Source organism: Macaca nemestrina, chromosome 13 (assembly GCF_043159975.1).
Source record: "Macaca nemestrina isolate mMacNem1 chromosome 13, mMacNem.hap1, whole genome shotgun sequence".
NCBI lineage: Eukaryota > Metazoa > Chordata > Mammalia > Primates > Cercopithecidae > Macaca > Macaca nemestrina.
The window spans coordinates 38229678-38249065 of NC_092137.1; positions in this window are offsets into that span (position 1 = coordinate 38229678).

Here is a 19388-nt window from a genome sequence, read left to right on the forward strand (position 1 = left end):
AGACTCCGTATCAAAAAAAAAAAAAAAAAAAAAAAATTCTTTGACCTAAAAATAATGTGTCCTAAGAAAGGATACACTTATCCTAGAAATTTATCCTAAGGAAGAAGTTCAAAAGGGCTATATGTAATTTTGCAGTGTTAATTGTAATAGAAAAAAGAAGTGGAAGTAATAACCAATTGAAAAAAGTTTTTAAAAACAGGGCTGAAAACAGCATAAGTATTAGTGGCTATTAAAATAGTAATTATGAAGTCTATATAAACACATAGGGAAATGTTTATTATGTCTTATAATAAATGAAAAAACAGGAAATAAAAAGATACATAGACTGATTACTATTTTGTACAATATTGTATACATGTTGACAAGAAATCAAAAGGAACATATAAAAACAAAAAAAAGTCAGGAATAGATAATGAGTGGATAGTTTTTTCTTTTCTCAAAAATGTGTCAAGACTCCTGCTTCCAAACTAATATAGGAACAGAAAACCAAACACCACATGTTCTCACTCATAAGTGGGAGTTGAACAATGAGAACACATGGTCACAGGGAGGGGAACATCACACACCAGGGCCTGTCATGGGGTGGGGGGCTGGGGAGGGATAGCATTAGGAGAAATATCTAATGTAGATGACAGGTCGATGGGTGCAGCAAACCACTGTAGCACATGTATACCTATGTAACAAACCTGCATGTTCTGCACATGTATCCCAGAACTTAAAATATAATAAAACATTTTTTTAAAATGAACAACTGAAAAAAAAAAAAAGACTCCTTCTTCCAGAAAGATGAAACAGATGTGCTTTTCTCATTCCTCTCTCTAAGTACAAGTGAAAATGCTGGATACTGTATATAAAGCAAACATAAGAACATTTTGAAAGGTGAAGAGAAGACAGTAGACCAGCTAGAGACAGTGATGCCCATAGAAAAATATGGTGAGTTCCATGGATTTTCTTTTTGCCTCATATACTCCAGACTTGGAACTAAAGAAGTAGGTAACCTAGAAATGCCAACAAACACAGACCAAAAAACACCCCCAACAAAAGCCTACTCTCCTCAAGCCAAAGGACTAAGAAAAGAGCAGCATAGAAAGACAAAAAAACTTTTAGACAATTTAGACAATAACCACTCTACCCTAGCTAAACATCACAAAAACAAACAAACAACAACAACAACAAAAATACCTGTGGGCCCATGTGGGCCCATCCTCACCCACACAGGCAAGGACAAGTGAGAGCCTAGATTTCCACCCTTGCCAGGCTGTATCAAGACACTCCAAACCCCTCCCCTGCCAGGGTGGTATTAGAGAAGGCCGAAAAGGGAATTAGGACTTTCATTCCAGCTGGCCAGTAACAACCCACCTTCCTCCCTCATGGTACCAGTGGAGAGCTTGTGGAGAACATGAACTTCTTCCAGTCCCACCTAGCAGTAACAAGGGATTTCTCCCCATAAGGTGGTATCAGTCAGGTAGAGAGCTGGGACTTTAATCATCACCCAGCAGTAATGAGGCTACCCTTACCACAGTGTCAGTGGAGACAACATGGAGAGCTGGAACTCCCTCTGCCCAGCAGTAATGAGGAGTCACCCTACCAAGAATTAATAAAAACTGAGTGGGGAACCTAGACTTCTATCTCTACTTGAAATTAACAACATAGCACTCTGCAGCCTTTCCCTGACACAGTGACATCAGGGAAAGCCAGCCAATTTTTGCCAGCTAAAGTAAACTATTGGAATAAAATCCAGAGTCTGATAATATAAAATGTCCAGATTTTAACTTTAAAATTTACTCATCCTACCAAGAACTGGAAATACATCTAATTGAATTTTAAAAGATAAACAATAAATGCCAATGCCAAGATGAGAAAGCTGTTAAATTGTTTTCAACAAAGATTTAAAAGTAGTCACATAAAAAATGCTTTGACAAGCCATTATAAACATACTTGAAATGAATACAAAAATATAAATTCCCAGAAAAAAAAAAAAAAAAAACAGAAAGTGTCAGGAAAGAAGTAGAAGAAATAGAGAAGCAGCAAATGAAAATTTTGGAACTAAGAAATAAAACAACTGAAATAAAAAGCTCAGGGGATGGGCTCAACAGCAGAATGGAGAAGACAGAGGGAAAAAATCAGTGAATTGGAAGATAGAACAATAGAAATTACTCAGCAAATAGAGTGGGAGAAAATATGCATAAGGCCTCAAAGACTAGGGGGACAATAACAAAAGATTTAGCATGTATGTCATCAGAGTTCCAGAAGGAGACGAGAAAGAGGGTTGAAAGAGACCACTTGAAGAAATCAGGGCTGCAAATTTCCTAGATTTGGCAAAAAGATATAAACCTACTTCTGAAAGCTAAAAATTTTTTTAAAAGATTGAAAGCAATTAGAGAAAAATGACACCTTCCCTAGGGCGAACACAATTAGAATGCCGGCAGATTTCTCATCAGAAAACATGGAGGCCAGAAGGAAGAGGCATAATATTTTCCAGGGGCTAAAAGAAAAGAACTGTCAACTGAGAATCCTATACCTAGTGAAAATATATTTCAGGAATGGAGGGGAAACTGAGGCATTCTAAAATGAAAGGCCAAATGAAGTTCTCTGAACCAAAGAAAAATAAAAAATAAGGAACTTGGAATATCAGGAAGGAAGAAAGAACTCAATAAACAATAATATGGGTAAATACAATAGGCTTTCCTTCTCCTTATGAATTTTCTAAATTATGTTTGATATTTGATATTTATAACACTGCCTGACAATGTTCTAAATGTGTATAGAGAACATATTTAAGACAATTATAAACAGATAAAGGGAAAGGGGTATAAATGGAGGTAAGGTTTCTATATCTCACTCAAACTGGTAAAATGACAATACCAGTAAACTGTGATGAGTTTGTATATCTAATGTAATACTTATGGCAACCATTTAAAAGGTTAAACAAAGAAATACACTTTAAAAATTGTAGATAAATCAATATAAAATTATTTTAAATGTTTAATTCATAGGAAGGCAGGAAAATGAAAACAAAGAAATGAAAAACAGAGAGAACAAGCAGACTTAACCCTGAATCTATCAACAATTACATGAACTGTCAATGGTCTGTATATACCAATTAAAAGGCAGAGATTGGTAAAGTAGATTAAAAAACATGACCCAACTATATTCTGTCTACAAGAAACTCACTCCAAATAATATATAGGCAAGTTGAAAGTAAATCACATATGAGATGTTACACACATCTATCAGCATGACTAAAAAAAAAAATAGAATGCTGCCAAATACTGGCCAGCATGTGGAGAAACTGGATCATTCATACACTGTTGATGGAAACAGAAAATGGTACAGCTATTCTGGAAACAGTTTAATAGTTTCTAAATAACTAAATATGCCGCTATCATACAACCCAGCTGTTACTCTTCTGCACTCCTGGGCATTGCATTTATCCCAGAGAAATGAAGGCTCTTATTCACACAAAAACTTGTACACCGATGTTTATAGCAGTTTCACTCATAATAGTTAAAAACTGGAAACAGCCCAGATGTCCTTCAATGGGAAAATGGTTAAATAAATTGTAGTACATACATATTATGGAATACTACTGAGAAATAAAAAAGAGAATAATCTTCTGATACATAAAACAACCTAGATGAATCTGCAGAAAATTATGCTGAATGAAAAAAGAGAAGTCAAAAAGGTTGCATACATTGTGAGTCCATTTATCTAACATTCTTGAAATGACAAAATTATTGAAATGGAGAAAAAAATAATGTTGGCCAGTGATTATGGAGGGGATAAAGATGGGAGAAAAGTATGTGTGGCTATAAAAGGAGGAATCTGGCTGGGCACGGTGGCTCACGTCTGTAATTCCAGCACTTTGGGAGGCTGAGGCAGGTGAATCACCTGAGGTCAGAAGTTTGAGATCAGCCTAACATGGTGAAACCTCGTCTGTACTAAAAATACAAAAATTAGCTGGGCATAGTAATCCCAGCTACTTGGGAGGCTGAGGCAGGAGAATTGCTTGAACCTGGGAGGCGGAGGTTGCAGGGAGCCAAGATCACACCATTGCACTCCAGCCTGGGTGACAGAGCAAGACTCTGTCTCAAACAAAAAAAAAAAAAAAAAAAAGAGGAATCCTTGTGGTGATGAAAATGTTACATATCTTAACTCTATCAATGTCAATATTCTGGATGTAGGATTGTATTATCATTTTTTAAATGTTACCATTGGGAGAAACTGGGTACAGGACACACAAGATTTCTCTGTATTATTTCTTACAAGTGTATATGAATCTATAATAGTTTCCAAATAAAAAGTGTTTTATGTGTCACATTTCTTTTTATAGCAGACCCTTGACATTTAAGAATAATATGTCCAAACCTTCAATAATCCTCAAGTACTGGGAAGTGGACATGTTTGCATAGGCTTTCTCTCACATCACACTTCCGGTAGCATCACGCATTCCCTGTACACATCCTCATACCACCTCACTACATTTTGGCTTTTACTGGGGCTTCCTCCTCCCTTTATGTTCATTTTCCACAACATCATCCTTATTCCTCCAGAGCCAATAGATACAGAGAAAATCAAGAGCCTGGTGCTGCTGCAGGGGGCAAGTGCCAGGTCCTGGGCTGCTACAATCCATGCCTCAGTAAAATGCCAAATTGCCACGAAGCATGAGCTTCCAGGGAGGCTCCTGATCAGTGAGAACCACAGTGCTAAATCTGTATCACTCTCTTGTGACACAAAGGCATGCTGTATCACGCTCTTGATGATTATTTCTCATAAAAGAAAAACCAACATTAGTGCCTTTCCACAGTCAAAACCTCACTATGGCATCAGGAGGAATGACACATGCTGGTGGCAATGGGAAATTTAAAAAAAAAAAAAAAATGAATGAATCTTCCTGTTGACTCAGATTGATGTGGAGTGGCGAATCGCGGCAGAGCAGGCTCAGAATGACAGCTTAGCAGACCTGGTGCAGTTGTGCATGGTGCCTGGGTGGCTGTCACAGAAGGCCCTTTGAGTACCTCCCCAGATGAAGCCCCAGCTGGATGCCTGAGCTGTTTTTTTAACCCTAACAAGATCTGTCATTAAACCTTACTGGAGCCTGACTTTGCCTCTTTCCCTTCAGGCCTCTCTAGTGGCGGTCAAAGGTCACGTCATCCTTCAACACAGGCTTCTGGGCCCCCGGCTTTTGTTCCCCAGACCGCATAGTGATGATGGACAAACAGCCTCTTGGCCCTTGGAAGACACACATGAAACCAACGAACCATGGTCTTTAACAAATGGGCCCCTTCAAGGCCAACCAGCCAGCTACAACTACTTATGATATTTACAGCTTTCTGTCTGCACAGATTAAACCCAGGGAATGAAAAATGGACTCCTTAGTCTGGTAAACTTATGTCATTCCTTATTAACACAAATTGAGAACAGAGCTAGATTTTGTTGAGAAACAACTTCTGCTTCTAAAAACAATCTGGGGTGAGAATAGGAACATTTCTGGGGACAAGGACTTCTTATACAATATTAGTGTTTGGTGCCTATTTTACGATAATTTCATAAACACACTGTGTTGTTTTCTAGCAACAGAATATATTTTGGCCAAGAGCAATATTTCTCACTTATTTATTGTCAATTAGTGCTGTAAATAGACACCTTGTGAATGCATTCTGCAGCAAAGAATCAGCGTGAAAGCAATAAGACCTTGGCAGCCCAAGTTATCATCTTTTTGTTTGAAATGTGGACATCGTTTCTGAAGACACATCAGCAGTTTGGATGCTGAGGCTGAGGGAAGTGTTATTTCATTATCTTTTCAATCTGAGAATCATAGGTCTAAGGGCAGTGAATTTTGGCTGGATAATCCTTTTTCCAAAGAAAGCATATGCACGAGCTCAATGTGTTAATTTAAAACCAGAAGTGCTTTAAGTTAAGTAGGAGGTCAGAGCTTGGCCTGATCAGCAACTCTACCTGTCCATGCCCACCCCATCCCAAACCCCCACCCAAGAGCCTTCCCTGAAGAGGTTCTGTAGAGCATAGCTTGAAAATCAGGTCTGTCACATATGTCTGGAACTAGTTGCCAGAAGACCAGGGTGCCTGATGAACCTTCTGCAAAACTATGCAGCTTGGGGAAGCGCCACAGTCTCACTGTGCCTGGTTTCCTTATCTAGTAAACATGACTCCCTTTTTCCACTGGCCCCAAGGAGCTACAATGAGGATCAATATGGAATAGAGAGGCAAGTGTGTTGATAAGCCCATGTGTAAGGATTATAGCTCATAATAGTTGTTGTTTTAAACAACTTCATTGATGTAATTCACATACAATTCACTCATTGAAAGTGTACAATTCAATGGTTTTAGTATATTAACAGAGTTGCACAAACATCACATTCAATATTAAAATGCTTTCATTATGCCAGAAAGAAACCCCATACTCGTTGGCAGTCACTCCCCATTTCTCCCCAGCCCACACGTAGCCCCAGGCAACCACCGATCTACCTTTTATCTGCATAGATTTGCCTATTCTAGACATTTTTTATAAATGGAATAATACACAATCCTTTGTAACACATTTTTTTAATTTAGCATAATATTTTCAAGATTTTCATAACAAAAAAATTTATTATTTTTATTGCAAAATAATATTCCATTACAGGGATACACCCCACTTTGTTTATCCATCTACCAGTCATGGACATTAGGGTTGTTTCCAACTTTTAGCTATGATGAATAATGCTGCTATGAACCTTCACGTACAAGGGTGGTTTTTTGTTTGTGTTTGTTTTTGTTTTTGTGGATGTGTGTTCTTATTTATCTTGGGTGCATACCTGGGAGTAGAACTGCTGAGTCATATGGTAGCTCTGGGTTTAACCTTTTGAGGAATTACTGGGCTGTTTTCCAACACAGTTGCACCATTTCACATTCCTACCAGCAGTGTATGAGGGTTCTAATTTCTCCATATCTTTGTCAATATTTGCTATTCTAATTTCTCCATATCTTTGTCAATATTTGCTATTACCCATCTTTTTTACCTTCCTTTTTGTACTCACCATCCTACTGAGTGCAAACTAGTATCTCCTGGTGATTTTGATTTGCATTTTCCTGATGGCTCATGATGTTCAGGATCTTTTCATGTGCTTATAATGGGTCTTTACTTTTTAAGATAATGGCAGGAAATTTAACAGAGAATCAAGTATCAAGATAGATAGAACTCCGCAAGCATCAATCATTTTCTATGTGTCAAGTGTACTTCTCACTTGAAGACTGGAAAATATCTTTGCTTAAATTATGACAACGGTCTGTCTCCTCCAATATTCAACCCCCCTTCCCAAATCACCTAACTCCATTATTATGTTTCAAATTGGGCCAAACTCTAATGCAAGAAAGATGTTTTCTTCAAAATTCTGAAAAACAAATGAGCTCCAAGACCTAGCCAGTAACTCACTTTCTCAATAAATGCCAACATTCCAGATCATCCAAATGGCACAAGACTGCCACTCCACATCACCCTGGAGGGCAGGATTCACATGCGAGTCTGTGTGCCTAGCATCCATGGGAGGCAGGCCCCCCCCCAACACACCTTTAATGGGCTGCATCCCTGTGAATTGTACTTTGGTCAATCATGGGAGTTGTTTTGCACTGGCCCAACAGGCATCTACGTGGTGACCAGGTAGGGTGTAAGGGCAGAGTTAGATTGGCTTCATGGATCTGTTCTGTTCACCTAACCATTGATTTAACAGGCTTGCCTAGAGGAGTGGCCACCCCAACATCTACAGAAAGTACTTCCTCAGTCACAGCCAGTTACTAATGACAGCTCTGTACAGTGGTTAGGAGCAAGAGCTGGCACTGACTCTTTGATCAAGGAGTCTCGATCAAAGCCCTTCCCCATCTTCTGCAAGTTCCATGATCTTACAAAGATTCCTTTATGCCTCTGGATCTTAGTTTCCTCATCTGTGAAATAGTGTGATTAATGATACATTGCTCTAAGAGTTGTGAAAATTAGTGCAACAATGTATATAAAACATTTAGCTGAGTGCTTAGTACATAGTAGGTCCAGAGCTGGTGTTATTATTATATTACCAGCAGTCCACTATTCACAAGGATTTCCAGCTTCTAAGTCTTCATATTAACCGTTCCCTTTGTACAGAGTGCTGTTTCATACACTTTTCCCAGGTAATTCCTACTAATCCTCTAACCTGGCTTATAGGGACCCCTCCAGGAACCCTCCCTTCCCTGTACCCCCAAGAGGAGGTGCCCCACATAGAAGCTCACAAGCTCCAGATAGTCCATATCACCCTGTCTCCAATTGCCTGTGTGCTTGCCTGCACCAGCCAGTGTCCGGAGCTGCACGTCCCGGCCATAGCAAATAATAATTAAAGATTAAACGCCTGAGCTATATTCATTTCCACCCCACACCTTCTCCCTAGATTTACCTTCTTCCCTGTATTAATACCGCCATTAAAAGATGGCGCTCTTCCCGCTTCTTCTTCATTCATTTTTCCCGCGCCGGCGAAAAGACTACCTGACAGCGCAGGCGCAACATGACGTCCGACCGGAGAAACCGAAGCCTATCTGGCCACGCCTTCCGCAATGAGGTCATTTCCGCCTTAGCCCAACCCCTTCCCCTCCAAATGTATATAAGGCATTGCATTACCACCATTAAACGAGACCTGATCAGAGCACTGTCTTGTCTCCATTTCTCGTGTCTCTTGTTCCCCAAATTCCCACCCCCTCCTCCAGGGCCTACACTGACTATCCCGCGGGCCGGGATAGGCCAGCAGACACTGGGCTCCTGCAGTTGGTGGGAACTCCATCAATATTTGTCCTCATTTTGCCTGTCCCTGAATCTGAGTAACAGCTTCTTTGCCATTCTCAATGACTCCTTCAAAGGAAAAGAATCTAATATTTTCTGAGTATTCACCATGTGCCAGTAATTTTCCTATGTTAGTTCACTGATTTCCCTAATAGAAGATTGGGTGAGGTAGGCATTTCCCTGCTTTTAGGATAAGGAATCAGTGGCTCAGGGGGTTAATTAACTGAATTAACTAACCACAGTGTGCCTAAGGTCTCACAGGCGCAGGGTTGAGGCTGGCACCCAGAGTCAATGTTTTTGCACCACATCCACAGAGAGAGTTTTGCCCTGTCTTCCTTAAGATTCAGTCCCGTTTAAGCTACAGGCTCACTTAGCTACTTTCCCTTCTTTCTTTCTTTCTTTTCTTTCTTTCTTTCTTTCTTTCTTTCTTTCTTTCTTTCTTTTTCTTTCCTTCCTCCCTCCTTCCTTCCTCTTTCTTCCTTCCTTCCTTCCCTCCCTCCCTTCCTTCCTTCTTGCTTTCTTCTTTCTTTCTTTCTTTCCTTCTTTCCTTCTTTCTTTCTTTCTTTCTTTCTTTCTTTCTGTCTCTCTTTCTTTTTTTTATTTGACTTATAAGCTACAAAAACTTATTTCTCATAGTCTGGAGGCTGGACGTCTGAGATCAGGGTGCCAGCAAGGTCATGCCCTGGTGAGGGTGCTCCTCCAGGTCACAGACTGTTACTTTCTCCCTGTGCCCTCACAGGGAGAAGGCGTCTCAGCTACTTCACTTGCTGTTGTCGGCTGCCTGAAATAATACATTTTTTCCCCTTATCCTTTATTATAAAAACACTCAATACTTTACTAAAATGTGTTCCATTTGTCTAGCTGGTTTGGGATGTTTAGGAGGAGTCAGGGGCAAATCCTCCCTGGGGGCCTTTCCCAGGGAGGAGAGTTTGAGTACAGTTAGCATGGATGGGGCTGCTGAGGTCTGGTAGTCAGAGACAGGTCCCCTGGGGAATCAAAGATGAGGACAACAGAGGAAAGGTGGAGGTTTGGCAGGGGATAGCAGACAATGGCTGTGGTTGTGCCTCTGACTGACAGTTTCCTGAGAGGCTTTGTAGTTTGAGCTGTTACACATCTGCTCTGGGTCAGTGTCCCCAGAACTTCTCTGTGCTGCCCCAGCCCTGCCAGCAGGCAGGACTATTCACGAGGAATCACATGGGATTGTAAACCCCTGGGGCTTGGAGGCACCTCTCCTCCTCATGGGGAGACTGTCATAAAGGTGGTTGCTTCCAGGGAAAGGCAGTGGCTGTACACAAGGACTCATTTTTTCTGTCAAAATGAAGAACTCCAGAAGCAGCACATGTATTTGGCAGCACATCTGTTATTCACCAGCATCTGTTTTGTGCAACATGATTGTTAATGAACTGAAAAGGATCCTGCTGCTGCTGCTGCTGCTGCTGCTGCTGTTATTTTGAGGACACAGGAAGCAAAATCAGGAGTTCATTTGTTCCTTAGTTTGTTCAACAAATCTGTATTGAGCACCTCCTCTTTGCAAAGTAAAGAAGAGAAAAAAATGAGATAAGGTTACGGTCTGAGTCCTCTAGACAAGTGTTGGGGCAAAGGCTGTATTTGTGAGTAACTATTGTATCTGTGCATCTCATGCACATTGAGCACTCAACAAAGGAAGGGACCCAGCTACAGCAAATCAGTCTGCATCGAGGAGGTGAAGAGTAGAACCTCCACAGGCCAGCAAGAAACAAAAAGCATTCCAGGTGGAGGGAAAAGCATTAACAAAAGTGGAGAAGGGAAAGCAGAACATATGAGTGAGAATTGTGAGTGATTTCTTTTTGACTAAAAACAAAATTATATGAAGGAAGGAAATAATTCTGGCAATGCAATTGGGGCAGGATCTTAAGGGCCTTAAATGTCACACTAAGAAGTTTGCAAGCCACCAAATAGCTTAAGTAAGTGACAGAGTGTCCTGACTGGGGATATATTTCAGAAAGATAAATTTGCAAACAGCATACAAGATGGACAATGGTCAAGGTGGGAGAGAATAAAACCAAATATAACAGAATCTGATAAGAGACTTGCATCAATCAGTATAGATCCAATTATACTATAGTAACAGACAACCCTCAAATCATAGCAGCTGAAACAATAAGGGTTTATTTCGCTTATGCTATGTGTCACTCATGAGTTAGCTAGAGGCTCTGCTCCTCATACCCTCTCTCCCAAATCCAAAATGTCAGAGAAGCTAAGATTGCAAATACTGCCAGATGCTTTGACAGGGGAATACCTCATATCATATACAAAAATGAACTCAAAATGCATCAAAGATCTAAATGTAAGAGCCCAAATTACAAAACTATTAGAAAAAAACATAGGGTTAAATCTTCATGACCTTGGATTTAGCAATGGATTCTTAGACATGACATCAAAAGTACAAGCAACCAAAGAAAAAATAAATAAATGTTAGACCTCAACAAAATTAAACACTTTTTTGCTTCAAAGAACACCGTTAAGAACAAAGAACACCATCAAGAAAGTGAATAGACAACCCAAGGAATAGGAGAAAATATTGACAAATCATATATCTGATAAAGGACTTGTACCTAGAATATATAAAGAACTCTTACAAGTCAGTAATAAAAAGACAAATAACCCAATTTGAAAATAGTTAAAAAAATTGAATGTTTCTCCATACAAGATACACAAGTAGCCAATAAGAACATGAAAAGATGTCCAACATCATTAGTCATTAGGTAAACACATGTCAAAACCATAATGATATAGCCACTTCACACCCAATAACAGGGCTGTAGTTTTAAAAAAGTCAAATAATAACAAGTGTTGGTGAGGATGTGAAAATATTGAAACCTTCATACACTGCTGTGGAAATATAAAATGGCACCATCACTTTGGAAAACAGTCTAACAGCTCATCAAAAATTTAATCATAGACTTTCAATTTGGCCCAGCAAATCCCCTCCTGGTTATATACCCGAGAGAAATGAAAACAGGATCAGGCATGGTGGCTGGTGCCTGTAATCCAAGCATTTCAGGAGGCCAAGGCAGGCAGATCACTTGAGGCCAGGAGTTTGAGACCAGCCTGGCCAACATGGCAAAACCCCACCTCTACTAAAAATACAAAAATTAACCAGACATGGTGGTGTGTGCCTGTAGTCCCAGCTACTTGGGAGACTCACACAAGAGAATCGCTTGAACCCAGGAGGTGGAGGTTGTGGTGAGCCAAGATTGCACCACTGCACTCCAGCTTGGGCAACAGAGTGAGACTCCATCTCAGGAAAAAAAAAAAAAAAAAAAAGGAATAAAAACAGGTCTACATAAAAACTTGTATGTGAATGTTCACAATGGCATCATTCATAATAGCTAAAAGCAACCCAAATGTCCAACAGCTGATGAATAAACAGAATATGGTATATACGCACAATGGAATTTTATTTGGTCATAATAAAGAATGAAGTACTGATACATATTACAACATAGATGAACCTTGAAAACAAGTGAAAGAAGCCAGTCACAGAAAAGCCATATTATATGATTCCATTTACATAAAATGTCCAGAATAAACAAACACATACAGATGAAAGTAGATTAGCTTAGGGCTGAGGGGGATGGGGAGATTGGAGGGAGATAGCTAATGTGTACAGAGCTTCTTTTTGAGTTGATGAACTATTCTGAAGTTCATTGTGGTGATGGTTGCACCACTCCATGGATATATTAAAACCATTGAATTGTATTGTTTAAGTGGGTGAATGATGGTTGCACCATTCCATGGGTATATCAAAACCATTGAATTGTACTCCTTAAGTGGGTGAATGGTATGGCATGTGAATTATATCTTAATAAAGCTATTACAAAAAACGGAAGTTAACATTGCGTTAGAGCACTTTATGTTCCTAAAAAAAAAAAATGGCTTCCAATTTCATCTAGCTGAATTGTGCATTAGGTATCCTTGTATCCCACAGAAGGACCAGAAGTACATGGCTGGCCTTTCCTGGTTTCTGTGCACATAAAAAGAGTAAGCAAAATGTTTGCACTACCTCTGACTTCTGCCAATACTCAGGGTCTTACCGAGGGTCCACCCATTATACTCATTGGACTCCTAAGGATGTCGGTTGTCCTAGATGAAGAATGTAACAGGACATTTTGGTGGCTTATGAAAAGCTGCTATTCCCAACACCCACCACTTGGTACAGAACTCGTGAGGAAAGAGACAGGAAATGTTAATGGGGCTCAAGATGCTTCTAAGGAGGAAATGGACCAAGCCCTAGAGTTTTTCCCTTAAGGAAACCAATGTTACTAGATTCTTTGTAATATACTGAGCATTAACAGATGTTCTCAGTCAAGAAAGGACACCAATTAGAATCTCAACAGGTGTGAAAGGAGTCTAGAGCAAAGAGTGGCTCAGGGGCAGGCCCTTGGCTGTGGTAGAGGGAATAGTAGAGACCATCCAGGTGTCCCTCATGGTCCCAAGACAGGAGCAAGAAAGATGGTAAAGAACACTCAGGGACTTGGGTGTCTACACAGTGGAAAGCCTCCTAAGAAGGACAACCTGGAATTCCTGCCCAGAGCAAAAAATAAAGATACTGTATAAAATGGTATGACTGAGGCACAGCTTTGTTTGCTGGTTGAGGATATTTAGACCTCACGCTTAACTAAAACCCTGCCAGCAAGTAATTCTCCAATGCCAATTTTAATGAGATATCACCTGTTAGTTCTGTAAAGATAATGAGCTTCAGTTGAATTTAAGATTAGCATTGTGATATTACCAGAAGCAGCATGAAATGTATATCTACCTTCATTATTTCTGGAAGAGAAATTGCGAATAGAAAAACTTTTTATTGCCATAATCACTGCAGTTGTTTATTGAATGGGAGCAAGTCAGTACATACCCAGGCAGGCTATCCACATTGTATGGGCCCCTGGATTAGTCTATTCTTGCATTGCTTTAAAAAAAATACCTAAGATTGGCCGGGCGCGGTGACTCATGCCGTAATCCCAGCACTTTGGGAGACCAAGGTGGGTGGATCACCTGAGGTTGGGAGTTTGCAACCAGACTGACCAACATGGTGAAACCCCGTCTCTGCTAAAAATACAAAATTAGCTGGGCCTGGTGTATACCTGCAATCCCAGCTACTCAGGAGGCTGAGGCAGGAGAATTGCTTGAACCCAGGAGGCGGGGGTTGTGGTGAGCCGTGATTGCACCATTGCACTCCAGCCTGGGCAACAAGAGCGAAACTCTGTCTCAAAAAAACAAAACAAAACCCTAAGATTGAATAATTCATAGAGAAATGAGGTTTAATTGGATTGAGGTTCTGCAGCGTATACAGGACGCATAGTGGCTTCTGCTTCTGGGAAGGCCTCAGTCATGAGGGAAGACAAAGGAGGAGCAGCAGTTCATGCAGCTGGAGAAGGAGCAAGAAAGTCTGGGGGCAGGTGCTACACATTTTTAAACAACCAGATCTGCTGATAACACACTCACTCACTATCCAGAGAACAGCACCAAGGAGATGGTGCTAAACCATTCATGATGGGTGCACCCTCATGATCCAATCGCCTCCCACCAGGCCCCACCTCCAACACTGGGAATTAAAATTCATCATGAGATTTGGGTGGGGACACAGATCCAAACCCTATCAGCCCCCAACATAAACATGGTTCTGTCTGCTTCAAGGAAGATCCTTTTGCATATTCCATAACTTGTTCTCAAATTGCCCATATGATAAAATTAATCTCCACTTTTCCATTTTCAAAACCCAAGAAACCTAAATTTGAAATTGTTATTTGACCTCATGATCGTAAACACAAGCACCAACTCTGAAATCATGAGATCATAATATCTGAGGATCTTCTACAGCAAAGGTAGGAAACTTTTTCTGTAAAGTGCCAGATGGTAATTGTTTTAGGCTTCACGGGCTATACGTTTTCTGTCACAATTACTCAACTCTGCACCATAGACATTGTGTAAACACGTAGGCATGGCTGTGTTCCAGTCAAACTTGTTTTACAAATAAACAAGTGGTGGGCCAAACTTAGTCCAAGGGCCATAGCTGGCTGAGCTGTGTCTAGAACACCCTTAAATTGTCTTATATTTTATACAGTAGTCTACCCTTATCCACAAGGAGTATTTTCCAAGACCCCCAGTGGATGCCTGAAACCTTGGATAGTACGGAGTCCTATATATACCATACATACTGTTTTTTCTGTATGTACCATACCTATGTTAAAATATGAGGTATGACAACAAAACCAGCAGAAATTTTTTCTTCCCTCTCCACAATTTCACAGATAGAAGGTTGGTTCTCACTACAGATCCTACCAACCTCAGCATATAATTGTTTTTCTTACCTTATTAACTCAAGAACGTTTACCTTTTCACTTAAAGGAAACACTTTACCACTTTACAACATCTCTTTAGCATATCTGAATTGCCAGCATTACTACTCTTGTACTTTGGGGCCATTAAGTGAAATAAGGGTTACTTGGACACAAGCATTGTGATACCACGACAGTCGAGATGTGGCTACTGGTTGAGTGGTGAATACATTGTGAAAATGCTGGACAAAGGGACAATTCACATCCTGGGCAGGACAGAGCAGGATGGCTCAAGATTTCATCACACTACTCAGAACTGCATGCAATTTCAAACTTATTGTTTATTTCTGGAATTTTCCATTTAATATTTTCAGACCATGGGTAACTTAAGCCACGGAAAGAAAAAGCACAGTTAATGGGGGACTACTGTATTATAATTAAAATACAAACATAAAATTGTAAATCTTAACAGAACTCTTGAACTTTTGACAAGGTGGATCTAGGGACTTGTTCGAGAAGTGTTTGCCCGAGGAAGCCAGAATATGGATACACACCAGGAGAGGAGAACTTTGACGCAGTTTGAGAGGCAAAGTACGCACTGTGAAAATGACCTCAGATGGCCCCTGAGGACAAAGGCTTGAATTTGCTTATGCCTGTGGCCCCCGCTGGGTCTAGTGTAATGTCTTAGCAACAGAGGGTGCTCAATAAATGACAGTCAAATGGATCAAGTAAAAATCAGTAGAGGACTTCCAGTTTAAGCTCACGTGTAAAGAGCTTGGAAGTCATCACTCCTGCCTTTACAATGAGAAAAAAAAAAGCTGAACAAATTAAAAATCAACAACTTTTTTTGGAACCATCAGAGAAGTGAAATTGCTGGGCAAATCACCCATCCCAAAACCTGGAGGGACTGGTAAATACAGAAAATCACAGCTGAGATCAGCTTTCCTGAAGCAGAAACCACTAGAGCCAGTAACCGGGAACATTTTTTGGTAATTTTGAAGAATTGATGGAGGCAGAGTGTGGACTACTTGAGGTTTAAAAACCCTGGGAGCCCAGCCTTGGGGTGACGGTAGGGGTATTCAAGTTTTCCTGGTTTTTACCTCAAGGATCTCCAGCAGATCCTCACAGTGCAGAATGAAGGAAAAATCTCTAGTAGTGGAGGGTAAAAAACTGGGGAATACAACAGGGGAAAAGTAACAGAGGGGAGCCATGCCCGGGGCATTCTTCATAACAAAAGCCTGTGCTCTAAGAGAAATCACTTTACCAGAGCCCTATCTGATCTAGGGGAAGAGAAATTAGCCAGCTCAAAAACCCCCTCTGGCCTTCTTGTCTCACGTAAGCAAAGGGAAAGGGCTAGGAATGCTTCTGAAGGTCACGGTCCAGAGATGGAGGCCCACTTTCTTAAAAGGGGGGAATAATCTTAAAATTATACAACGCTTCCCTATTCCCACTCTCTATCCTCATGTCAGCAGGGCTCTAGTATAACAACAGTGCAATGCAACAGAGAGAGCTGCACAGCCCCGATTCCATTTAAAAAGGAGTTCTTGGGGAGATGTAAAGACAACAGGAAAGAAGATAAAGGAAAGTGAAGCCTCTGGCACCCACAGCTACAAAAGGCATTAAACACAGCCCAGCTCCTAGCCTGTTGCTAGAAAACTTCACTCTGAAAGTCAATTATCTCAGTTTCTTTACCCAGTACATCATGTCTAGCTTTCAACAAAGAACTAAAAGATATACTAAAAGGAAATTTTAAAAAAACACAGGCTAAAGAGACAAAACAAGCATAAGAATAAGACTTGGTTATAACATAGATTTTGAGATTATCAGATAGGGAATTGAAAATAACTGTGATTAATAAGTTAAAGAATATAAAGGAAATTTAGCCAACATATAAGAACAGATGAATAATGCAAACAAGGAATGGGACATCTAAAAAGAACCAAAAGGAAATCTGAGAAATCAAAAACATTGTCATAGAAATGCAGAATGCATTTGATGGGCTCATCATTAGACTGAACATAGTTGAGGAAAAAAATCAGTGAGACTGAAGAAATGCCTATAGAAACTTCCCAAAACAAAAATACAAAGAGAAAGAAGGATGAAAAAATATGAAACAGAATACCCAAAAACTGTAGGACAATTATAAAGGGTATAACATATGTGATATGAAACTGGTGAAAGAAGAAAAAGAAAGGGGAACAGAAGAGATATTTGACATAGTAATAGCTGAGAAATTCCCCAAATTAATGACAAACACCAAACCACAGATCCAGGAAGCTCAGAGAACACTAAACACGTTAAATAGCTAAAAATGTATACCTAGGCATATTGCACTGCAGAAAACCAAAGATACAGAGAAAATTTTGAAGGAAAAAACAACTTACCTATAGAAGAAGAAAGATAAAAATTACATCATGCTTATCTTCAGAAACCATCCAAAAAAGAAGAGAGTGGCGTGAAATATTGCAAGTATTGGGGAAAAAAAAAAAAAACCCCACCAACCTACAATCCTGTATCCAGTGAAATATCCTTCAAAAGTGAAGGAGAAATAAGACTTTCTCAGAAAAACAAAAAACTGAGGGAATTTGTTGTGAGTAGACTTGCCTGTGCAAGACTTGCCTTGCCTTCCAAGTGAAGGAAAATTATATAGATCGGAAACTCAGATCAACATTTTAAAAAGGAAGAGAACCAGAGAAGGAACAAATGAAGAAGAAAGTAACATTCTTCATTTTTCTTACTCTTAACTGATCTAATAGATGACAATTTTGTCCAGAGTACTAATAGTAACAATATACTGGGTGATTATAAAATATGGATAAGTAAAGCAAACAGCAGCAATGTTATAAGGGAAGGAAGGGAAGAAATTTGAATACTCTGTTATAACATGACTGTACTATGTAGGAAGCGGTATACTGTTACTGGAAAGCAGACTTGATCAGTTGTAAATGTATATAGCAAACTCTAGGGTAACTACTAGAAAACAGTTTTTAAGATGTGTGATTAACATGCTAAGAAAATAGAAAAATGTATAGCACTATATCCATATATTAGAAAAGAAGAAAGATCTAAAACCAATCGTCTAAGCTCCCACATCAGGAAACTTAAAAAAGAAGAGCAATATAAACCTAAAACAAGCATAACGAACAAAACAATAAAAATTAGAACACAAATCATGAAATTGAAAACAAATTAACAGAGAAAACAACAAAACCAAAATCTGGTTCTTTGAAAATGTCAGTAGAACTGATAAACTTCTAGCTTGGCTAACCAAGAGCAAAAAAGAGAAGACACAGATTACTAACATCAGAAATGAAAGAGGGATCAATGCTACTGATCCCATGGACATTAAAATGATACTTTTAAATATGTATGAACAACTCTATGCTCACGAATTTGACAACTTGGTGGAAATGGACCAATTCTTTGAAAGACACAAACTATTAATACCAAAAACTCACCATAAAGAATAGAATATCTGAATAAGCTGTATTTATTAAAGAAATTTAATCAACAGTTAATAACCTTCCAAAAAAAGAATGCACCATGCCCAAATGTCACCAATAAATTGAACAATTTTTAAAGAAATAACAATTCCCTACAAGTTCTTTAAAAAATAAAAGCAGAAGAAACCTTCTTAACTTATTCTATGAGGCCAACATTACCCTAACACCAAAACCAGATAAAGACATTGTAATAAAGAAAAACTTAGACCAATCAATATCTCTCATGAATATAGATATGATAGAAAATCAAATAAAACAATATGTAAAAAGAATGATACAATATGCCTGAATGAAATTTAATCCAGGTATGCAAGCTTGGCTTACCATTTTAAAACCAATTAATGTAATTATAACATTAACAACCTAAAGAAGAAAAATCTTATGCTCATATCAACAGATGCAGAAAAAGCATCTGAAAAAATTCAATACCCATTCATGATAAAGCTGTCAGCAAAGTAGAAATAGAGAGAAACATCCTCAACTTGATAAAGAACAGCTACAAAAAAACCCTACAGCTAACATTTTATGTAATAATGAAAAACTAGATACTTCCCCCTAAGATCATAAGTAAACAAGGATGTCTCCTCTCACCGCTCATATTCAAAATCACACTGGAAGTCATAATTTATGAAATAATAAGGAGACAAACATTATACAGATTATCAAGGAAGAAAGAAAGCTGTCTTTTGTTTGCAGATGACATGATTGTCTACAAAGAAAATTCCAAAGACTCAACAACAGCAATAACAACAACAACAACAAACC